The following is a 25929-nucleotide window of genomic DNA, read 5'->3' as shown; positions in this document are numbered from 1 at the left end:
GTACAGCCTGTCGGTGGCGCATATATCGGTTATTTTAGCCCATGCCATTATTGTTACCTTCGTGGGATCTAAGGAGTTGTAGTGCTTGGGGCTGGTTTAGTCATTTTGTGCAGCGCAGGATGGCTTCCCGTTCTGCTCGACCCGGTATTGGCAGCATGATGTGCTTGCACAGTCAAATAGTATAATTCTAGGTCAGGTGCGTTCAGACCGCCCCTTGCATAAGTATTGGTTAGCACTTTCCAGCTCACTCTAGGGTGTCCCCCCATACGAACGAGACGCATGCACAGGACATTCTGGTAAACAAAGCGCGACCCGGCCAGTCCGGTATAGTGCTGAATAGGTAAAAGAGATTTGGAAGAATTATCATTTTTATTAGTGCTATCCTTCCCATCATTGAAATGGGGAGGGCGCTCCAGCGCTTCATTTTTATGCATAGCGTGTCTGCCAATAAATTGTAGTTTAAGGCTCTGGAGAGTTGGGCTTTTCTGGCAATGTGCGCTCCTAGGTATAATATGTGTGTCGGGCTTCATACCATGCCGTGCAGGTTTTGGGGTTTTGTTGTGTTTTCTGTTATGGGGAATACCTCTGATTTGCGGGGGTTTAGGCGTAGGTTTCACCAAACCGTTTAACCTCTGCAAGACCCTGCCCAAAGATTGATCTGGATTCTTTAGATATAGCAAAATGTCATCTGCATACAAGGTTATAATGTGTAATTTGCCTTCTAGCCTTAGTCCATATGCGCTGTACCCTGACCTCAGAATATGGTTCTATTACCAGGGCGAACAGTAGTGGTGACAGTGGGCATCCCTGTCGGGTGCCCCCTCATAATTCAAATTCATTTGTTAGGGTTCCGTTAATTCTAATCTTGGCCTGGGGGTATGTATATAGTATTTGTATCCATTTTATGAAGTTTGGGCCAAACCCATAATTTCGTAGTACCCCAAAGAGAAAGGGCCAAGAAACAGTGTCAAATGCTTTACGCATATCAAGCGATACGGCTATGGCCTGGATTCCGGGGGGTGTTGTGGTCAGGATTTTGTGGCACCTTCTAATGTTGGTTGCTGTGGACCTACCTATAATAAACCCTGCGTGGTCTTCATGAACCATATATGGCATCAAATGTGTTAGCCTGGTCGCTAGTATTTTAGCTAGGATTTTTGCATCAGTGTTAATTAATGATAGCGGTCTATATGACCCGCAATCCTCTGGGGGCTTCCCTGGTTTAAGCAGTAGCGTAATTACTGACTCCCTTGTGGTTTCAGGGAGCTCTCCCTTATTGAAGGCCTCTGCCCACACCGCCATTAGTCTGGGCACCAGTAGATGTTTGAACTCTTTGTAGAATTCGGCACCAAGACCATCCGTGCCGGGTGCTTTCCCATTAGGTAGTGCCTTTATCGCCTCCTCTATTTCTGCCTCGGTTATCGGTGTCTCGAGTGACTCCCTAGTATCTCCGGCTAGTAGTGTCATTGGGATTTGCGAGAGATAATATTCTATCTCCACATCTGTGAGGTGAGTAGAGTTCTTTGTAGAATGCTTGGAATGTTTCGTCTACCTTGCCGCGGTCGGTGGTAACCGAGCCGTCTGGTGTTTTTATACATGGAATGGTTGTTGGTCCCCTTTCTCCCCTTACTGCTCTGACCAGCAACCTCCCCGGGCATTCGCTCTCCCCATAGCGGCGTGCGGCCGCTGGTTTATCAAAGTATCGGATCTCTTGATCCGCTGCCTCGGCAAACTCGTCCAGTTTATTCTTTATATCTGAGCTGAGCTGTGATGTTGGACTAATCGCGTATTGGCATTGTAATGATGCTATTTGTGTTTCCAATCGGTGTAATCTATTCCTGATATCTTTAAGGATTCCTCATTCTGTAGATATGGAGCTGCCTCTTATGTATACCTTAAAAGCTTGCCACAGTGTCGCTAGACTAGAAACAGAGTTTTCATCAAGGTCGAAATATTCTTGTATTTGTTGGTCCATTGTGTTTTTTTAGACCAGATCTTGCAGTGCTGCGGGTTTGAATCTCCATGGTGGTCTATTCACGGTGGTACCACGGTGGTAGGAATTAGGATTCCTAATGTCAGCTGTATGGGGGAGTGGTCTGAGTATGTTCTGGGGTGGATCCGAGCGCTCATGACCCAGGACAGAACTGCGCTGTCTACCAACCATAAGTCTATTCTAGAATGCATGTCGTGCACCGTGGAGTAATACGTATATTCTCTCTTGGAGGGATTTAAAGCTCTCCTTGCGTCCCTCAGGTTTATGTCTGCCATATGTGTGATTATTGTCTGTGCAGCCTTGGCCAGTGCCCTGGTTTGTGTTGACGTGCGATCGGTGTGTACATCTAAAATAGTATCAAAGTCCCCACCGCATATCAAAAAGGCAGTGGGGAAGTTGGCCAATTTCCCAAAAATTGTGGAGTATAATTCTGGGTCATCTATGATTGGCACCTATACGTTGAGGAGAACTATCTCTTTGTCGTATAGTATTCCGTGTATTAACAAATACCTCCCTTCAGGGTCACATTCCACTGCTTTACATTCAAACTGTAAGGTCTTATGTATTAAAATTGCTGCTCCTTTTGCCCTTTTTGAATACGTTGTGAAGTATTGATGTGTTCCCCAATTAGGCACCAGTTGTCCTCCCTGTTGAGGCCCAATATGAGTCTCCTGCAGGAAGACAACCTTGGGGGTTTGTCTATTGATGTATGCTAGAATTTTCCTCTTCTTGACTCGAGAACCTAGGCCTCGGACATTCTAACTCAGTATTTTAATATTATCAATGATTGCTTCAGCCCTAACCTATGAAGCAATCATAAACATGTGCTTTCAAATATATTGTTACTGTACTCTTGATGTTGCTGGTGTTCATTACCTGTGTGCTTTTTGTTTTTCTTCCATCCCTCTCATAACTCCCCCCCCAACAATCCCAACTCACCCCTTCCCCCCTCCCTCACAGTTCCCGTAACTTTAACCATGTTCTTAGGATCCCAACCCTTCCCTCCCTTCAAATGAATGTGCACTGCTACAGCGGGGCCTGCAGTGATTCCCAGTGCCTATGCCCCTTTGGACCTTATTTAGAGTGGACCGGTTCAATTTGTTCTTCTCACTCAGATTGATCCCTGTGGAGGGCATCTCATTGTAGCGTACCTGGTAGGTTGAAAAATATTTACCCCCACAGATGGCTGCCCCGTAGGGGAGCCGTCACTTCTGATAATACATTTTATAACATGAACATGTTTATTATTACATGACTGTAAAGATTACTCAGTCCCTTCCGCACCAGGTTGCCCCGGGTGGGGCAGGATGTGCGTCTCAACAAAGTTTGCCTCTTCCTCAGGAAAAGTAAAGAAATGGATCTTATTCTGATATTGGATTTGAGTCTCGCCGGATATAGCATAGGATACTGGATCTGGCATTCCCGTAGTAGTTTTTTAACCCCATTGAAGAGTTTCCTTTCTTGTTTCACCGCCAGTGTGAAGTCCGGAAAGATCTGTATGACGTTGGCTTCCCATCTCAGTTCCTGCTTCTCCCTTGCCTCTTTCAAAATTAAGTCCCTGTCCCTGTAGTTCATTACCCGGGCTATGATTGGTCTAGGGTAAGCTCCTAGTTTTGGTTTTGGGGCCAATGACCTATGAGCCCGTTCAATGATGAACATCGGGGACCATCCCGGGTCTCCCAGGAGGGTGCGCAGGAGAACCTCCACTGCCTTTTCCATGGAGCCTTTCATTGCTTCTTCCGGAACTCCTGCGATATGGATATTATTGCGTCGTGAACTCGCTTCCAAGTCTTCGCATTTGGACTTCACCGTCCCTAATTCTATTGCCATCGTGGAGACCGTGCTTTTCAAGGCTACGAGGGCTTCTTCAGTGCCCAATATTCTCGTTTCTGCTTCCATCATGCGTGATGTTGTTTTATCTAGTTGTGTTTTGATGGACGCAACATTTGTAGTTATCCCGTCCAGTTTGTCGTTGAGGGCTGGGAAGCCCTGCTGCATGGCAAGGAAAACCACCTGAGGGTCCATCATCACAGCCGATGGGGCCTGTTGATCTTGTGGTAGTGTTTCTTCCTCCATCTCGAGTTCCGTCTATTTCTGTATTGGTGTTGTGTACTTATCAATGACTCCTTTACCCTTCTTGTGGCCAAAGCTCTTGGGCATTGTTTCCGTTCTGGTCGATTCTCAAACTAGCTTGGTTCGCTATGCGCCTTTTGGCTCTCTCTATGGTAGGCAGGTGCGAGGTATGGCTAAAACTATCCTTGTATATGGCTTGCAGCTGGACAGTTCAAGTCCGCACTCTAGCAGGTATTAATGTTTACAACTTCTCTGCTCTGTTCCCAGCAGTTCTTATCAAACCCCACTTGGGGGGGGTCTATGTTCTTGTGCTTTTGTTGTCGTTACGGCTCTGAACCGTATCACTGTCGTCACTGTGTGGGCTTAGATTGACCTTAAGCACAGGTATGCTTGTCGCGGGGGTGTTGAGAGGCGTATCCTAAATGCCTCTATCTTCGGCCTGTTCCCCCCTACGTTCCAGCGGAGTGGTGTACCAGTTTACAGCCTGTCTCCTCTACCTTCCTCCTTTTGTAGTCTCAAACACTTGCAGGGTGCAACTACCTTTACCATTTTGCTTTCACCATGAAAAAACACACCATTGGTCTCATTTACCGGTTGTTTGACTAGGAGAGTTCATGCCCTGTTGTACTTCGCTGTGGTTATTCATTTCTCTTGTATTGTCTCCTTTGTATGGCCGTATGTTATTTCACTGAAGTGACGGGGATTGATGCAGGGACCATCGTCGGCACCCTCGCTGTCCGGTGTTCATTTTATGGGGCACCTGGGTCGTCTCCGCCGCCCCCTGTGGGGGCTTCACTTTTGTTGCACGGCACTTGTATGAAGGTCTTGGGGGTCTCACCTGTGTCCCGCACCATGTTATATCCCTCGGGGGGGAGGTGGTGGGGGAGTGAGGGAGCATGGCAGGCGCCCCGGCGCTGCAGGAAGGGAAGGCGAGATATCCCTCTGTACCCAGGTTGGGTACAGGAGACCTCTATTGTGTTGGGTGCCCAGGGTCAGTGCCCAGTGGTGCTCTCACCCCAGCCCCGCTCCACCCCACTTAGCTGTTGCGTGCCCGCCAAGTGCCTGCAATGTTTTGTCCGTGGCTCTGTCGGCCGCGTGGTCTTCGCTTCCTTCTCCCGGTCGCAGATGAGGATGCAGCTCGTCTCGTTCCGACGATTCACTTTCTCCTTATCAGAGTGTCGGAGGGGGGGCTGCGGCTGCAGGTGCTCTACGAGGAGCGAAGCGCCCACATTGCATCCGGGTGCCAGCGGCTGTCAGTCTCCCAGCCACCCCTCACGTTGTCTTTCGCCAGGGCTCCTCCCCCCATGTCTCGGCTTGATTCCAGGCTCTGCTTCCCGCTGCCCGTGGGATTCGGATGGAGTTGTTTCCCGTTGTATCTTCAACCGCCGCTAACCCAATTTCGCCAGCCTAGACTATAGGTGTTGCGGCTCATTTCATGCTCTTTATACGCAGAACCGGTCACTATAAATGCTTATAACAGCATCATGGTCCTGTTCCTCGCCCGAGCGAACACAGGAGCGGCCATCTTCTCTCGTGCGCAACAGCGCCCCCCCATAAGCACACTGGTTTATGTTTACAGGACCCAATGGCGCATTTCCCTGTGGAACATACTGACCTCTAAATTGTGAAGTACCCCCTCTAGGGCCTCTAACAATCTGCTGAAATAATACTTTCGTCTTTAAGTCACCTTTTCTCTTTTCAACTCTTTCCTTTTCATTATTGACACGATTCTCATAGTACTGAGCCATGTGCAGTACTTCTGACTGAGACTTCGCTTGCCAAGCGCTCTCGGAAGACATCATTTGTGACTGGATGTCAGGCAGCAATCCATGCACAAATGTATCCACGAATAGTCGTTTCCCAGACTCTATGCTTACATCTTGCCCACTGTAATCCGAAAATACTGTTCGAAACGGTTAAAGAACTCGTAAGCTTGTCCCAAATAATCCTTCTTTCAGGAATTATAGTTTTCAACTTTGTAACTATTCTATCAGGCAAAGTTAGTATTACCTGTGGAGGTCTCTCACCAGCTGGCCTTTCTCTATCGAGTCTAGCCATAACATCCCATGAATCTCCTAACCCTGGTACATCATCTACAGTCCTAATCTGTTTCCATAAATCAACAGGCCTGAGTACGGGAAATAACAAATCAATATCACTTAAGGTGAAGACAGACTCTATTTCTTTGTAGAACCCTGTCGGATTCTTTCTAACATCGGGAATATATTGTTTGATGGTGTTCACTTCCTGTCTCGAGAACGGGACGTGAACGAACTGAGACACATAATGTGCAGGAATTTCTTGAGCAGCAGTACCTGCTGCAGGATTAGCGGGTATCTCTACTTTTGGGACAAATATCGGAGGAACCTCTCTCATAGGCAACTGAGAAAGAGGCAACTCTGAACGCTTACTAAGCAACAGAGCTAAATCGAGCACTAAAGCAGCTGAAGAAGTGTTAAAACGAAAAAGCCCTCTTATAAATACTCTTATAAATACTCAATAACTCTGTGTGACAACAAATGTTTCTTTTTACGCACTCATCCTGCAGGTACTCTACCATTACCTGTATCACTTTCCTCTGCATTTCTGGCGTATACTGACTATACGTGTCATATACTTCAACGGGAGTTCTCTGAGATCCACCTAATCGCATCTTTCATACAAAATCGTGTTTCCTCATTTATCGATTTACGACAAGGAAAGAACCGTTTCTGCACGAACATAGCATCTAAACTATCACCATCTTCTTCTTCATTCTTCAACCTTTCCAACTCCTTTCTGTACTCAAAAACCCTCTCGACATGCTCTTGTACTTTCTCCGCAGTATCTCTAGAGAATGCTAAAGTATTCAGATCCCTTAACCCTTGTGGGAGATCTATATCATTTAGTTTATTCCACATTACACATAAATGAATTCCTAATCCTTCAATAAAAACGTTTTTCTCAGGAAAATTGTGCAAATTACAAAGTGTGGCAAAAGCATCATCTTGTTCATCCCTCTCTATGCAATGCTTAGCCCACACAGTTAATTCATGCTTTTTCTCCACAGACACAGTATTACGAGTTACAACTCTCGATCCCGCTCCCCGATCTACAAGCGGTGTAGAACCACTTGGAAGAGGGAGAGTAGGCAATTTTTGAACATCTGGAAACAAGGGTACTATCTCTGGCGCGGCAGGCAAGCCCACTGGACCCGTAACAGCAGGCAAAGGTGGAGGAGCAGATGGAGGAGCGATGACAAGAGGAGGAACAACAGCCGGAAGAAGAGGAACATTAAGAGGAACAATAGGAGGTGCAAGAGGAACAACGGGAGGAGGAATAACAGCAGGAAGAGGAACATACGGAGGTGGCACAGTGGCACCAGGCCTTTGTTCATTTAGAAGTTTGTCAATAAGTTCATCAGATACATGAAAGTCTTTGGAAGGATACATTTTCTGAACACCAAGTGAAAAAGCCCTATCCATATTCCTAACTGACTCAGACTGTTTATTCTGGTCATATAGCAACGCTTTTTCGGCGTTCGTCATATGACGGCGCACATGTTTTTCCCTACTCTTAAGTTGCTGCATAGCTTCTTTCTTCCAATTCTGTAATACATCGAATGCTGCAGGCCTAGCCTTTTTCTTCAATAATATGGATTCTAAGTATTCAATACAAGGAATTTAAAAGCTACCATTGATTGGCCACTGAAGTTCGGAAGCATGTCTAGTTTGTCTGTGCCAAATATCATTAAATACTATACTACCGTGCTTACAGTAAATAGTACATGCCGGCGACCCCTCCATTGGCGCCGGTCGGCCAAATACCAAAGATTGTCTGTCACTGCGGAATAACGCCCTGAAGCAGGCAGACAATTTCCCAGGCATATCAGAATACTGGTGTTACCTGGTCAATAATTGTACTCGCGAGTGCAATACGCCAAAACAAATTATCAGGATACTTAAGAATCGGGTCATGATCGGGTCATGACTCACCTGATCAAATCCTAAGGAGGTCCGATCAGATTTCAAAGTTCTAACTAAGGTCCCACGTGGTTGGTGATTTCGGCAAATCTGCCCGCCTCGATATATGGACCCTCGTGAAGGTGCCGACTCGGACCGCGTGCTCACCGCCCAGGGATCGGGTCGTGCAGCGCTGCTGAGGTGTTGCGTCTCATCCAAGAAAGGGGCCCCCTTTTACACCATCCGATCCCGGTCCGATAGCCGCGTCAACCTTCAAAAAGCTGGCATCAATCTTGAGGGTCCCTATTCAGGCGCCATCTGTAAAAGCAAAGGAAAATATCGAGGCGGAATACAAGTGTTCACGTTTAGTATTTAAACAACATTGTATGTGATGTATGTACGCGGATCGGACTTGTTGGCGCGGGTAATCCTCGATCTACAGGTCAAACGTAGGACAAGGTCTCATTACACGGTCCTAACATTTGGCCTATGGGCAGTTTAGACATTAACTTTGCGTGAAGGTCAGGACGGCTAGGTTACATACGGGAAACAGTGTCCACTATTTTAGAACACTGAGTGACTTTGAAACGAAAATCAAAATGGCGGATGGACCTAAAATGGCGGCTAGGTCGATCTAAGGTCGGGACCTTGAAACGCGGATTTCTTCGCAGAGCGACTGGGTTTAGGCCAATATATACAATAAAGGAGGTACAATATGATATCCCGTTTAACAGGTTTATACTTAGATCTATAATTCATCGAAATCCAGCCGACCTGGTGTTCAGCAGATGAGGTAGAGGTAAAGCTAGAAAGGTAGAAAAGTGTGAAGAGCACAAAGTCAAGGACTTTGTCCAGAGGAGATAAAGGATGGTTCGGTGGGCCATAGAGGAGACTGGCACATGAGGCAGATCTAGAAAGGACTAAGGAGGAGATTAACTGTTTAGCAATATTGCAAGGAAGAAGAAGACCAATATTCAGGAGGGTGAGTATGGCTGAAGAGTATGTAGATGAAGAGCGAGAAGTTGTGAGATAGGTTGAAGATGATACCAAGGTTACAATAGTAAGCAAAGTAAGGAAGGTAGTGAGGAGAGAAGAGAAGGGGAAAGGAAGAGATAGTCTGTTTGGCTGGGAAGTTGATCATAACCGAGTGTTACGCCATCCAGTATTTGATGGTGGAGAGAAAGTTTGAAATGTTTGGCAACAGCTTGTGGGATAAGAAAGGAAAGGAGAAGAGATCTGTGTGTTGACATAGTATAGACTTGATAGGAGAAGACGTAAAGGAGATCAGGGCGCCAAGAAGCGGTGAGTGGGGAGCTAAGGCTGTCTGAGGACACCTGAAAGGGTCAAGGGGCAAGGTATGAAGCAAACCAAGGAAGGGCCGTATCTGATGCCGAGGTTAGACTGGTCAGAATGGTCAACAGTTTTGAAGACTGCAGAGAGGTCGAGAAGAATAAGAATAGATGAATGGTTGGCATGACATGCGGAAGAGATGATGTTGCTGACATTGAGGAGAGCTGTCTCGGTAAAATGCAGAGGTCAGAAGACAGATTGAAGAGGGGCTTAGAGGTTGTGAGTATCAAGGAACATTATTAAGTCGACTAAATACTACTAGCTTTAGGATTTTGAAATAGTGTGGTAAGAAAGAGACAGGATGAAATTTGGCAGGACAGTTAGAATTGAGACCAGTTTTCTTAAGGAGAGGCATGACAATAGTTGACTTATAGGATGAGGAAAAAGTAGCCTTATCAAGAGAGGAGTTTAAGATGGAAGTAAGATGTGGAGCAACACTGGGAGTTATGAGCTTCAGAATGTGCAGGGACCGTGGGCCAGTGTGGGCACAGGAAGGGTTAGCCATGAGGCTAGAGGCAAGAAGCTCATCAAAGTTGGTGGGGGCAAAGGAAGACAAAGTGGCATGCAATGAGTCTATAAGTTGTGGAGAAAAGGGAGCAGGAGGAGGGAATATAAGTTAAGTAGCAGGGTACTGCCAATGGTGGACATTTTAGAAGAAAATTTGAATGCAAGATCATTTACAAAAAGCGTGGAGGAGATGCAGGAGGGTTTAGGAGGATTAATGAGGGGAGAGAATTGAATTGAGGAATTATTGGAGGTGCCTGGGTTGGGTGGATTGGGAAGAAATGTGATCTGCATGGCAGGAGAGAGAATGGTGCAGGTCAGAGAGTTAGTTAGGGTGTTTGGAGGAGGGAGACTTGTTCTTAGTAATAGTAGTATTAACATGGAGAGATTGCCCTTTCTTCAACACCAATGGAGCTACTAAATTATGTGACAAGGAAAGTCAATAGAGTGATCAGGGAGAAGGAGCGGTGGAGATATTAGAGGTGAACAGTTGATAGGAGACGATAATAAGGTTGAGGGAGTTTCCATTTAAATGGGTGGTCAGAGAGTGGACAGAAGAGAGTGAGTGGTTAAGGAGAAGAGAGTTAAATTCAGTAGATATAGCAGAAGAGAGAGAGTGAGAGAGAGAGAGACAGAGAGGTGGTTAAAGTCACCAATGAGGTTGTGATTGAGTTGGAGAGAGTCAATTAGTTGGGAGAGGTGGGAGATGTGGTCCAAGAATTGACGTGCCAGACCAGATGGCCGATAGAGAGATAGAAGATATGTATGCTGTAGGGGGCAGGGATTGTAGAGATAAACTGTTTGAAAGAGGGAGAATTAGACAGCGATAGGGGAGTAGGAGAGATAGGAAGTTTGGAAGATGAAAACAGTCTTACACCACCACCATCCCTAAGAGTGAGACAGGGAGAGTGGGTAAAATTGTATGCAGCGTCATGAAGTGCAGCAAATGCGGCATAGGGAGAGATCCTAGTTTTGGTAATGGTAAGGAGAATGAGAAAGGAGGTAAAGGAAGTTTTAATACATAGAGACTGCCCATTTCAAAGAGCAATCAAAATAGTGGGATGTAGAAGTATAGTGACATTGAGTCTGAGAAATAGAAAGGCACTGGGGGTATGTGCAGGAAAAGGAAGTGTAATGAAAGGTTTGTGAATGGAGAGAGTAGTGGAGTGAGAAGAAGGTGGAATGGAGAAGATATTGTAGGGATGTGAAGAGAGTTGAGATGGTTCTGAACAGAGGAGAGTGTAGAGAGAAGTAGAAGGCAAAGGAAGAAGTAGCATGAAAATTTCCCGGTGAGGCGAGGCTGAGAAGAAGCAATAACAGATAATTACAGAAAAGTAGCAGGACACAGCAAAGCAAAGGCTCATAGGCAAAGGCTCATATGGATGTTAAGGGAAGAAGGTTAGGAGATTGCCCTTTAGTTCAACACCTATGGAGATACTAAGCTATGTGACAGGGAAGGATTACCTTAAGATGATTGTCACTTTTGGCTCCAGGACCCTGGTCACATGATTTGAGACTAGTGCCCCAATTGGTGGTTAGAAAGGAGGCATGTCTGTGGGAAACTGGGAGCAGTGTTGGCTGTCGCTTTTAAATATTCATATCTCAGGCCCAGCTTTGCTTTGCATAGCTTTCAGATTTATGCACCGGTTCCCTTTCTAATCAACTATCATTTGAACCTCTTGGTGACAATGGCCACAACACACATTTTCCATTTATTTTACTTATTGATAGTTATCCTCTTGTTGGGACACTGACCCAAGTCCTTCAAGCCCAAATGTAGTTCTTTCTCTCACTTTCCAAATGCCTTTAACTTTTGCTTTGCTGGAAGAGGAGAGGAAGGGGGAAGAGGAGAGGCCCAGGGACTTCAGACACAGAAATAAACACACAGTGCTCATTTTGGTGTCTGATGCGAGGAGGTACTATGAAACCTCAGTTGAGCTACCAGTGGCCAGTGATCTACTGGCTGGAGAATCTGGGTCTAGAGAGACTCACTGCGTTTCAGTGATCTATTGTGGTATGGATATGAGGCTAGGAACCTTGCTTACCTTTTAAATGGGGAGCCTGAGAGGTAGACCAAGGCTGCATATGCAGGGTGAACTGCTTTTCAAAAAGAAAATACTGGAACAGGCCACTTAAAAGTAGGATTTAAGTTTATTTGCACCCGGGGAAAGGGCGATCAGCCAATCAGGTTGCCAGAACAACGAGTGAGAATACACAATCCCCGGCCACTGTCCCACCCACCCGAGGCCCTTCCCCGGATGGGGCATTTTTTCCTCATTTTTTCATTGCGGGAGCCTCTCCCTGTTGCCTCCACCTCCACTTACCTGCGCTAGGTCCTCTGCTAGCAGCGCAGATCTCCTGATGGAAGAAGCCATTCACACCCGGGACACACCCCAGGTTGCAAATGGCTTTTATGCCGTGACAGGAGGGCGTACATGGCCTGCCTTAGCTCGGGCTGGTGGGCCGTGAAAGGTTATGTCCACCCTCCTGGGAAGACATGAAAGCCTTAAATGACTGCAACGGGTATCCTTCAATCAATGCAGTCAGTTCTCTAGTTTGTGATATCATAACTTTGGCATGACAGTAATCATATAACTTGGAATGCTAATTAACGGTATCTGAATTATTATTTTTTAAAGTCCAACTGTAAAGTTCTGTTATTTAAGTTTTTTTTCAGTTGAATTTAAAATATGCCAGTTGTGATGAAACAGTCACTTCTCCCTGGGGGTGCCTTTCCTTGTGAGGCTAGGGAAGTGAGCCCGCTACGTGCTCTCCTCCCTATGGGTATAGGTAAGTGGCACCTCACCAGGAGAGACTCCCCCATTGGGGACAGCGACTCCCAGTTCCAAGAAAAGCTCCCTAAGTCACTCACTCACAGCCAATCATTAACAGCTACAATGCAAAGAAGCTAAGAAGAACAAACTACTGTTTGCTAATGTGATATAACACCAGTAGTTCATTGGGAAGAAACCTATGTTGCTAATACTGGGATGAAAAAGAGTTGTCAAATGATACAGAACACTCAAGTATCAGAGGCTGGTAATACTGAGAAGAAGAAAAGTGATCGAGCAATGCAGAATGATCAATGGAAAGTGAGAGTGGGCTAAACAGCTCTGCTGGAGAAGGCCCAGATACATGCCATAAAAAGAGAAGGAGGAGCTCTATCCTTGAGGGAAGCCCAGGACTTTCAAACCCGGGCTACTGCAAAAGCAGCGAGAAGCCGAGAAGTGCAGCTGCAGACCAGAAAGACAGCTGGCATGTGTGAGTGAGGCGTGATCAGCTAGAAGTTGGAGAAACTGGGGAAAGGGAACCCCAATGAAGAAGCCGAACAGCGAGTGGTGGCATGACTGCGAAGCGGTGTACTGCCCAATCCAGTTCCAATGTAGATAAAATGGACACTAGCACATCGTAGAACGGGTACAAAATGAGCGAGCAAGAAGGAGAGAAGACCGAAGCCAACCTGACAACACAGTTTCCCATCTTGTAGACAGGCCCATTGATGTTAACCCTAAGGAAAAGAGGTAACTGGGACACTGGGAGACCCGGGAAGGATAACAAATGTATGGAGTATATGAATCACACTCATAACTAGTAAGAATGAAGGGTGGAATTCAAGTGATAATCCCAAGAGGGATAACGAATCTAATGATCATATGAATCATACTCGTACCTGTAAAAGTGAAGAGTGGAATTCGAGTGATAATCTCAGGAGGGCTTATGAATGTACTTTGAGGGCTACTGAAACATACTCATCCTAGTAAGAGTGAAGAGTGAAAGCCAAGTGATAATCGTTACTGGCACAATCATACTCGACCCAGTAAGGGTGAAGAGCAGAACACAAGTAAGAATCATTACTGGAACCTCCCTACTCGTCCCAGTAGTAGAGAAAAACAGATGCAAAATAAGTCATTTGTTGAAAGTGTTCTTAACTGGCCGAGCCAGGGGAGAGAGTGGACATTAAGAAAGAGTATTCGCACCCATGCAAGGGTGTTCAGCCAACCAGATGGCTGGAGCAGCAGGCGAGAAATACACAATACCTGCCCGCTGTTCCAGCCATCTATGGCCCTTACTGTGGGGTGCTTTCTTTTCCTTTTTCTTTATTTTGTAATGTCAGGAGGCAACAGGAAGCAGTTCTACTGCATGATAGACGTGGATACTGACCACTATTCTAATGAGGACCTGCCATGAGGACACCTGAAACAACAATGTCGGCCAAAAAAATCCTGGTGTGCGAATAGCTTTCACGCCCCAGCTGGGGGACGGACATTGGGTTTAATGTCCGCTGCCAGAGCTGTGTTCCAAGCTCGAAAAACAAGAAAGAGAGAGAAGGATCCTGTGAAAGGAAAAGGACGGTTTCAAGGACATGTTAGAAAAGCTAAAGAATTCTATTTCCGAACTGGCTGAACTAGTAAAAGTAGCTGGCAAGAACTACCGATGGATCAACTACTAAAGTGACTTTGCTGAGAAGCAGAACACAGGACAAGGGAGTCATTCTCCTGTGCCGTAGTTCTTTTCTGGATAGTGGTAGGGACAGAGTAGATTAGATTTGGACAGAGGACAGTTCTTTCTTTTTGGACTCAATGATGACTGCCAAGGACCCTAGTTAGTTTGTGTTGGGTTGGGGAAACCCATAGTTTAGGGATAGCTATGAGTTTATTTATTTTATTTCACAAAATGCAAACCCTTGAAATGGAAGACATTCCTTCTTCTCACCAGCCATACAGTGAATGAAAATGTTGCCATGTTACTCAGGGGGAAGTGCAAGCAGAAAGCCACTCTGAGCAATAATCCAAAGTGGTAGTTATTGTCAATGTTCCATGTAGTGGATGGGTAATTTCTGCAAATGACATGCACTCTGTTATCCCAACCCCATCCCTCTTTCCCTATCACTTTGCTTTCTCCTATTTGCTAATGCCACCCCGTCCATTGCTGAAACCAGTATGGCCAGAGAAAAAGTACAGATATCTTGAAGGAGGAGGGAAGAAAATGCAGCAATGTTTCATGGGTAAAAGTAGGATGGGATAATTGTCATTATTTGTGTGTCCTGAAGAAATGTCACCAAGCATTGAGGACACATTGTCAGAATGGGGGATGTGTGGGAGATGTGGATAGGCTTTAAGGAGGGTGTGGGGCTTCTGACAGACCTTCTAAATAATTACAGTTTGTGCATACTGTAACAAATTCACAGGTTCATCAGCACCACAAGTGGCCTGCATAACAAATTAGAAGCATTGTAAACTCATTTTTTTCTAATGATCACTTCCGGTAAATATTCTTGGAATAACAAGAATGTTACATGTGTGCTTCTGATTAAAACACATTATGAAAACCAAGAGCAAACATATACATTATTTACTATTTTACTATTTCAAAATACCCCAATGTGGAATGGTTAAGAGACAAATAGAAACATTGAGGGTTCCTGGTTGCTTTGCTTAAAATCAAACATCTTTTTGCAACAAGAGAATGGCCACAGATCTTTAGATTTGACAACTATGCCTCTAACAGGGTGGGCTGTGTTGCTGATTGTTTCCCCTTCTCTTTAGTTCCAATGGCTCCTGTCCCACTTAACATAGTTTACCATTCAAACCTTGAAGACTGCAATGTGTAGGATGATTTCCAACACCTGTAATGCAGGAATGCATGCCTCTCTGAACAGACTACAAATCAGGTACAGAGGAAGGCACCGATCTGAAAAAAAGAAATCCCAGAGGGGCTGCTTAAGATGTAATGTTGTAATATGGACAAAGTCATGCCCAGGACCAGACCTTAATTTCTTGGAACACAAGAGGATTTGTACACCTGTTAAACACCTTTCCAGTAAATCTTGATGGAAACTTTGCCATATGTCTACAAGAAACATGGTTGCGAGACCCCCCTACCAAAGACGGGTACACGATCCTATTAAATCCCGCTGGAAAAAACAGGATAGGAAGACCTTTCACAGGATTACAGATGATGATAAAACACTCAGCACATTGGCAAGTGAAAGAAACATTTAATCCAAATTTATTTGTGCAAGGAGCATTACTCGAACAGCAAAATAACTCATCTGCCAAAAAAACTCAGATGCTGCTCATAAACACCTACTGGAAATCTGCAATGATCACCCCTGCCAAATTTGTCAATTCTGTAACAACAATAATAGACATTTACCTAACACTTGGAAACAAGCTTCAAATTATGATATGTGGAGACCTAAATAATACTTGGTTTGAGAGGGACGATCTGACGTCGAAACAAAGGCTTAAAATGTTTGAAAATTTGTCAGCAGAGGCCAAATTATGGCACGCGGCAATGAAGATTCGAAACTGCATACTGCTGAATGGACAGGTTCAAGGAGATCTACCAGCCAATACAACCTGGCATCAAAATCAAATAAAGAAAACATTAGACTACATCTGGATTTCTCATAATCTACTTAAAAAAGTCACACAACTAAAGGTGACACAAGCCCTCAATAGTGACCACTACCCATTGAAGCTGACTTGGCAAACGAGCAAGCATTTACTATTGACCAAACATGATAACGAGATTTGGTCAAACGCAACTGGAACACGTCTCCGGATCAACGGGCATCAGATCTCTCAGCTCACTGCCATGTTCGATCAAATCACAGTCGGAAAAAATGCCACTGTTAAGTACATTTATGGTGAAAACAACCTCGAAAGGGATAGCTGGCCATCATCACCAACATAAATTCAGTAACCAGCTAGTGAAGGGAAAAAAAACACTTCTGCAAGACATCAGAAAAATCAAGAAATCAAACCATCCTAACCAGGACGAGCAGTTGCGCCCGCCTATTTCAAAAACATAACTCGAGGGAAATTTGGGCCATTTTGAACGCAGGTAACACCAAAAGCAAACAAGCTCTGATCAACGAAGTAGCTCCCCAGTTTTGGGAATCATACTTCTTTGAATTATTTAACGATAGTGATAATAAAAAGGAAACTAATCATGGAAGACCAGCTGAAAGATGGAATGTAGAACGTAACAGAGTCTCGTACTGACATCATGAATGCAATTATGCAGCTAAAGAATTCAAGAGCCCCAGGCCCTGATAACATCTCAAATATGATGCTTAAAAAAGAACCAGAGCGGTGGGCACAGTTTATTGAAATACTATTTGATAAAATAGAAACTACCCTAGAAATACCTTCTTCTTGGCGAACAGCCGTGGTAGTGCCAATTCACAAAAAGGGCCCTAGAGCAAACCCGGCAACTATCGCCCGATAGCTTTGCTAGATACAATTGGAAAATTATTCGCTTCATTCTTACAAAAAAAACTGTCAGCTTGGGCTAAACAAGAAAACATCGGTGACTGTTGGCAAACAGGTTTCACTAAAGGCGTGGGCACTGAAGTAAATCTACTACTACTAAACCTACTAAAACTAGCCTCACTAAAAGGTCAGAAACCTCTTTTCTTAGCATTTGTGGACATGCGGCAAGCTTTCGACAAAATAAACCGAAACCTCCTATGGCAAAAGCTTACACAATGGAAATGCCCTCCACATATATTGAACCCGATAAGAGCATTATACGAAGAAACATCGGTTCGTATTCAAACTAATCAGAATGAAGATTTGACACACTCAATCCCGACGTCAAAAGGTGTCAAACAAGGATGCCCGCTGGCTGCATTGCTATTCAAATTATTCATCTCCGACTTACCTATCGAGCTAAAAGAAGTAAGGTGCTTCCCAACGAGAATAAATGACCAAGAACTAAACTGTATTTTGTATGCAGACGATATTGTCTTGGCTGACCAGACAGCAACAGGATTACAGCGGCTGCTGACTAAATTAAACAGCTATCTCACAAAGAATATGCTCGAGATCAATACAGCCAAAACCAAAATCATAAAAATGAAGAACACGATGGGTCAGAAATCAAACCATTTTAAATGGTATGTGGCAAACGAGGAAATCGAAACAACAATGTCGATACGCTACCTCGGAATCATTTACAGCACTTCCATCAGAGAATGGCCATGGTACCAAGATCTGCGAAACAGAATGCTAACATACGCCCTACAAGGACTGAAATTACACAATGAATATGGAACAATTTCTGTTCGACCACTACTAACATTCTACCTAAATAAAGTACTACCTGCAATTACATTTGGGGCCGAATGCGCATAGAACCTCGACTTTAAAGTATGGGATGTTCTAGAAGGGTTGTTTTGGCGCAAAGCCCTGCGATTACCCAGATTTGTTTCGATGACGAGCCTGCGATACGAACTGGGGATAAATTCCTTGTACGACTCAACAATCTGGAAAGCTTGTGCACTCCTACGCAAAATATGAGAACATCCTGGAGAACCAGCTTACAAAATACTCAAACAAGATACATCTAGCTCAAATTCACAGATTCTAAGGGAGTGGACCTATAAAGTAGACCAAATTATGATGACCGCTGACATCGAAATCGATTCTTTGCAATACCACCCGCAGCTTGTCAAAAAACGTCTTCAATGGTGGGGATGGATTCTGAATAGTGAAAAAAGAGCACTCCTCAAATGTACACTCCCATCGGGATCTGCATTAAATAGACTAAATGTACAGCCAAAATACCTAGTCAAATGTCCATCTCGCCACCATTGAGACCAATTTCTGCGACTGCGGCTAAATACACTACAAACAAACGAAATGAGATGGATGAGAAAAAACCCGGATCAAAAAGACGACTTATGCAGACATTGCAAAAAAGATACAGAATCACTTTACCATCTGATCATAAATTGCGATGCAATCTCGAGTCAAAGGACTCTACATTTGGACTTTTGCTTTCCAATAAATGGAAATTGTGAAGACTGGTGGTCGCGTGTGACATCAAGTCACAACATGAAAATAACTTGTGCGATAATTGATTTCTTAGACACAATTCTGAAAGAACAATAGAAGATCCAAATGATAACTCTTGAACCCAAAAAGTATGTGTTTAGGAAAATGTTAACACTCAATGATGAAAATAACCACATAAAGATTCTGTGATAAAAGTGTGTACAAACGAAAAGATCACAATAAAAAAAATAAAAAATAAAAATATGGTCAAAGTCTTCATTTCATCCCTGCCTGAGGAAGTGATTAAAATTAAGAAACTTGAAGTTCCTATTTGGTTTATCATGGATTCTAAAATTCACTATTTAAAGCAAGGGTTGTTAATTTTTTTTTAAAGCAAAAGCAATTGAACAGCTCTAATTTGAAGGGAAACCAATACAATATTATAAAATAGTGTTTTCTATTCTGGAGTGCGTCAGTCACTATGGGTCCCTTAAAATTACCTGTTCAATGCTCAATTACTGTTTTGTCATAATGGTTTCTTCATATTATTCATTTGTGTATGAGTGACTCTCAACAACAGAGAAATATTTGATTGAGGGGCTCAGAATCACGTCTCAGACAGCGAGAGTGAAGTTTGAGTTGTCTATGATCTGACTCTCAACCAAGAAGTGGAATCTTTCCCCTTGATTGCTAGATAGTGATGTACAATTTTATGTACATAATTCTTGCGCCTTGAAACCCTTGCGTATAGGCGTGATATATAAATATTATGAATAAATATCATGTTGTATATGGGTATCCTTCAATCAATGCAGTCAGTTGGAAGAAAGGCAGGGTCCTTTCCCATAAGTGGGCATGATTTTATGTTTCCCTTTTACCCTAAATGACCTACATGAGTAATGTGGGTGGGCTGTAGGTGGGCTCTGAGCTGCGATAAGGAGTCTTTGGGAGCGGTGTGTTGAGGATGTGACCACCACTTATTGCAGAACAGTGAATAAAGCACTACCATGAAGAAGTGTTAGACATTTAAATGCACCAATACACACTGGGGCAAATTAACAAATACATCCTTTTGCATGAGCAAATTACAGCAGGTGCAAACCACAGCTCTGACCAACCGCAAATTGCACACAAAAGGTGGTTAAGGAAGAATCCAAGCACCAGAAGCAATTTGTTTCTGACACACAGAAAATGCTAATGGACCTGATTGACAACAAAACAGACAGTATATCACCAGGCATACATTTCTAGTGTAATAAAATATGGAAAGGTGAAAAGTGGAAAGGAATGTGTTAACACTTTGACCTGAATGTGGTGTCAAGCTGTTGGAGACAGCAATCATTTCAGGGAAAATGTTTTCAAAAAGGTGACATCTGTCTGCAGATATTTTGACTTGCACTAAATTGGAAGGGTAGCAAATGACTTCAAGAGCCGTTCCTCATTTGAATTTCACACCCATACACAGCCATTTTGTATATGTAAATTGGCTCTTGATTGAGGTACACAAATCCCCCTCCTGTTAGGTCTTTAGGAAGTTTTAATGGGGTGACATCCAATTCGGGGAAATGTTCTACCCGTCCCAAACCAGGGAAGCACAATTTTATTTGTTGAATAAAGTTATTTTTATGAACTTGGGACTCGCAATTTAATAATGTTGATTTCCAAATTACTATATGTACATTTTGTTAACCCTGGGAACACGTGCACCATGGATTGAAAAATGCATGAGGGTCCAGTTAAAAAAACTAATTTAAATCAGTACATCCAAATATCTCGGCATCCCCTTTATTAATATAGAAATGAAGCACACATTTAAGGGGTGTGGTATATGCTCTATAAAAGTTCAAGCCCATCGATTCTGGGGGAGATACTTGCTCGATCACTGACTGTTGGAGACGAAGCAGAGAAAGGAGAATTGATAACAACAGAAAGGATCATTGATAACAACACAAACCAATTTTTGGATTAGAAGTTTACACTGTAGGAGTGGGCTACCTGGAGTTAAAGTACCTTATTTATTTAATTGGTTTTATATAACACACCTAATGCCATACCTGAGTTCGTTTTTTAAGCGCAGATCTGGCATTCAAACCTCTGTTGCTCTGCATGGTCTTGCTTCCAAGACCAGGGCATTGCCCCTGTGCTACCCTCCGTTCACCTTACCTCCTCCAGTGCAAGACACAGCAGACAAGCTGTGGAGGGAAACTGACACCGTCTTGCTGACTGATGCCAACCTGTTCCTGAGGGGGAAATGAAAACTGGTCCTTAAGAGGGTACCCAGCTGTTTGTGAGACAGCCAAAAGAAATTCATATCTAAGTCTAATATCAAGGGGAAATACTTGATAGGCGAGCTATACTCTAAAAGGGGAATAGATTAAACCCCGGTCCCATTCATTTGTAATTTTTGAGGAGTTAGTGTATATACATTGATTGTACATCCTGGGAAATAGGTATATATTTCAGAAGTGTAAGTGCTTCTGGAATTATAGATTTGATGGAAAAGATCCTATTGTGTCTATGTGGGGATATCCCTTCACTCATCTGTGCCATGTACAATCACACAATAATTAGTTTGCAAACCTAAAGGATATCCCACTGTGTGCATACTGTATAGAATCCCTGGATGTTGTCACTTCTCCCCTAGGGTGAGCCCCTTCCCATGAGGCCAGGAAGGGGAAGCCGTGACCCAAAGGCCCCTCTTTGAGTGGTACTCAGTAGGTGGATCTCATTGGGAGGGTTCCCCCGTATGGTACTAGGGCTGACTATCCAGGGAGAATGCGGTATGTCCACACTACACCACAGCCTCCCTCATCCTTCTACCCTGTACAGCGCACACCTGTTCCCCACACTTCCATGTATTTGTGTAGGATAGAAAACACAACCCTCATCAGACGTACTACCTACCCGAAACACAATGGAAGACTGGGATTGACCGTGTCAGTACTGAGACAAAGAAGAAGTGTGGAGCAATGAGGAACGCCCGCTGAACCAAAGTAAGTGTTCTAGTCTATGTGGACATTGTGAGAGCATAAAAAGTGTCAAGGGACTGGAAAGGGTGTTCGAACCTCACTGGAGGAACCCAGAGAGTAGTCAACCCTGAAGGAGCCAGGATCGTGAGAGCAGAAGAGCAGAGGGACTCCAAAATGGTGTCTGGGATGCTTAGCGACCCACTGAGAAGCTCATTTACTATTCGCAGAGGGTGGACGAACAAGCAGGCTACAGGAACCTACCTCCAGAAGGCGAAGACCGTGGAACATCCCGGTCAGAGCCGCTGCAGCATAGGGAAAGGCAATCATAGCCTGCAGGAGCCCAATAAGAAGATGTGACAAAGGTGCATAGCACCCAGAGAGTGTAGGCAACAACCTCATAGTTACCAGGGTTGCCGGAACGCGTGGTGGGCCTTTGGAAGGGTTCAAAAGATACACAAGTTGGGTCTGCGACCCGCACACAATTGAGAAAAGGATCACAAATCCTCATCTTGGTCACAGTACCTGTCAGAGAAGTGAGCCAGGCTGAGCATAACAGTAAGAAAGAGAAGCAGACGTTTGTGACCCACACCCAATTGAGAAAGGCATTACAAATCCTCTTCTTCAGCACAGTTCCTGGCAGAGATTTGAGCCAGGACTGCCAAAGGAAAGCAGCAGAATCCTACAGGTCTGGGACCCACACAAACGAAACAGTAAGACAAGGTGAAAGGATGCCACGGGAAGGAAGTCAGTCCCCCTGACATTGTGAACCTTGGTAAAGAGCCTAGGAAGGGCCTGGGGAAGGGGGTCATTCCCTGAGCCTTCGTGAATTGTCATGAAGAGCCTAAGAAGGGGCTAATGAAGGAAGTCATTCTCAATTTACAAAAGTGGGCTCCCACCATTTGTTGACATATTCTCAACTGATTGAATATGTTGACACATACGTATGAAGAACCCAAAACTGTTGGGAGGAAAATGCCTACATGTAGCATTCCCTCCTATGGACAGTGTTCCTAAGGAGATATATAATATATATACCCTTCTGGACTAGAATAAGTATCAAAAAATATAAATGTATTCATTGTGTTATTTTTGTACATCGGTGCGTGACATAACATGACAATGACACATAAATGTGTGGAGAAAACATAGCAAAACAACAAAATGAATAAAGCAACAATAAAACAAATCAAATGTAGAATCAAGAAAACACACTGTAAATTAGAATAGTAGTGTGCATTTTCAATTAATATGTTGCGACTATGCAGAAAGTGATTCCAACTTTGGACCACTGTCTGTCTAGTCCAACTGCAGATTAAATCAAATTGCAGGTCTACGTCAGAAAATTAAGATTAAACCAATTCCATTTTTTGGGGCCTGGCAATGTCTGATGCATGCCACTGAAACCGTGGGACGGTGGCTGTCTGCCAGTCCGTCGATCCGGTGTGACTTTTAGGCATTTGTCCCTTGCTTGACTGTTTCCTTCTTCAGGGCCCAGTTCAATTTCTTTGGGGAGAACACTGCATTCAAACAAAGGTTATGATTGGTATGTTTGCAAAGGTAAGAAAAATACAATATAAAGCCAAAGAGGGTTATGGGGGTCAGTTATGGTGGAAAAGCATCCTGACCTCTGTGGATGTTTCAAGGGGGGGCAGCTTGATAGATCTCTGGGGGAGGCCATGTTCCGTAGACAGTACATTGTATAGCGGGGGTTCTTATGTGTTAAGGAAAATGAAAATAAGGAAAAAGAGGGAAAAGGCATAGATGAATATAACATGTATGTCTAGTAAGGGGGCATTATTTTAGCCCTCTGGCAGAGATTAGCGTGTATGAAAAGAGAGACTGGAGCAACGGCTCATCCTGCTTACCCAGGCTTGGTTTGTGTAGCTTAGGTAATGTAGCTTCTTGTCAGGAGATTATGACATCTTCCAATGTGGTGTTCCCGGCTATTTGCTCGGACTGCCAAGTGGCTAGCCAGGATGCTTGGTATTCTGAGCTGCACCACGTGCCTGATGACATGATGCAAGAGAAGTCATTCTCCCAGCCTTCTTGAACTATCATACAGAGCATAAGAAGGGAGGGCCAGGGAGAAGGGAGACATTCCCCCTACTACTGTGAAAACTCTCAGGGGAGGGAGATCGCACCCGCTTGAATTGTGTACTATGTAGCAAAGCCAAGGAAGGCCCAGGGAAGGGAGTAATTCTCCTGGCACTGTGAAAGTGTTGAGAGTAAGAGAAACTGGAGAAGGGAGGCATTCTCCAGGGACCCAATAGTGAAGAAACTGTGGGCAATAAGGACTGGTTTTTGAGTTGAAACTTTATGTTAGAACGGAGAACTTTACAGCGCATCAATCTGGAACTTTGTGTTGCATCCTGGAAAGGAACTAAGACCTGGAGATGGGAATCATTCTCTCAGGCACAGTTCCCACCTGCCAACTGGAACTATAATCCAGAATCCAGAATCCAGAATCCAGAAGAAGGGAGCCATTCTTCTGGACCAAGTATTTCTGTAGTATAGTTAATAGTGTAACGGGATAGAAGTAGTCATTTTGACAAACAACGGTGGACTCTTTTTCATTTGCTTGGACATTCTGACAGATGCCTTAGTTCCTTATTTGAGGCAGGGAAACCCCTATTAAAGTTAGGGAAAGACAGGTTTCCTCTTTATTTTTGAACGAATAAAAGTATTTGCCAACAATTACGCCACATGTGTGTCAGTCTGCTACTTCTGCACCCTTACAATACCTAGACCAATAATATGAATGAAGTCATTCACTGGTTACATCACCAAGCAAAGTTCTGTTACTGGCGCTGAACGATTTAAGAACCGGGAAAGGGTTTTTAACTGCTAACCTTTTTGCCACCTTCAAGTTTTTTGGGAAATTAGAAACGTGCACTTTTTCACAAAAATTTAACAGAAGCACCACCAGAGGAAATCTAGCAAACAAAAAAGTTGTACAAACATTTTCCTTTTACAAGCTTTTTACATGTAGGAATGCTAAGTAGGTTGTCATTTCAATTAAACTAGCCATTTAGCAATAGATACCTCGCCCGGACAGAAAGACCAATAGTAGCATTAATTAAATGATTGTGATGATTTGTAGACATGTTTACTATATAAAATTTGCACTGGTAAAATATATGTTTGCCTATCAAAAAAGCTACTATTGGCTTTGCCGATGAATGTTTATTTCCTGTTTTAGTTAACTCTCTGATAATAATATAAATTAGATTTTAATTTAGAATCCCTTTCTTTGCAGCTACAAGGGTCCCTTTGTTGGAACAAGACATTGATCATGAAACGCACAAGATATCATCTACAAGACTGCCTCAAGAAGATAGTGTTGCCTTGGAAGACACCATGACGCCTGTCAGTAGTGCCTCTTCACAGACACAGACCTCTGCTCCAGTTAAGACTCAGTATGTTTCTATCAATATAAATTTGGTGGAACAAGGTGCTTCATTCAAAGGGAATGACAAAACCACAGATGGCCCTGTGTCGGCAACAGGCATCACAAAAGAAGGACAGAGATTTCTATCAACAAGAAGACCCTCATGGGTGCAAACTCCTTCAGGAAATCAAGATGTTGAATATGCTGAATGGTACAAGGTATCTTCATCAGGACCACCTCCCTGGATGCAGGCTGCTACACTGAAAGCACCGGACATCTCTTCCATGCCACTGTCACCGATGGTTGGAGCAATCTCTCCAAAAGGCCATGCCCTTCCCACGATCCACAGACCAGTATGGGAAGATAATGACCTTGTGGAACGGTATGAAATGTCACCTACGAGTAAACCTTTAATAGCCAAAACAGTTGCTTTGGAAGACCAACAGGCTTCATTCACAAAAGTGCCCATGTGGGCAGACGACACTGCTGTAGAAGGGCAGGAGCTTTCGTCTACAAGGGTACCTGTGTGGGTCTGGGCTAATACAGTGGCCCCGAAGAGTTATGGAATCCCCTCTACAAAAGTGTCTCAATTGGAGGAGGAAGTTGCTTTGGGGAGCAATGACATCCCTCTTGGAGAACAACCGTTATTGCTTCATTCTACAATTCCGACAACATACCACTTTTCTCCAGCAAAGCCTCAGACTTCACGTAGGTACCAATTTATTTAAAATATATGAAAGCAAAGCATTTGTAAATACTTCTGGAAGTTATGATTACAGCTCTAGCTCATGAATGCCCAATATACATCACTTGCACGAACATTTTGTTTGACACTCATGATGACTATGATTACATGTATACTGCATGTTCGGTGTTGATAGATATGGATTATTACCGACTTTTGTGGAAGAATTTACTTTTGTAA

This window comes from Ambystoma mexicanum, chromosome 5q (genome assembly GCF_040938575.1).
Source record: "Ambystoma mexicanum isolate Mex_15411 chromosome 5q, UKY_AmexF1_1, whole genome shotgun sequence".
NCBI lineage: Eukaryota > Metazoa > Chordata > Amphibia > Caudata > Ambystomatidae > Ambystoma > Ambystoma mexicanum.
Note: the sequence above shows the minus strand (reverse complement) of the source record.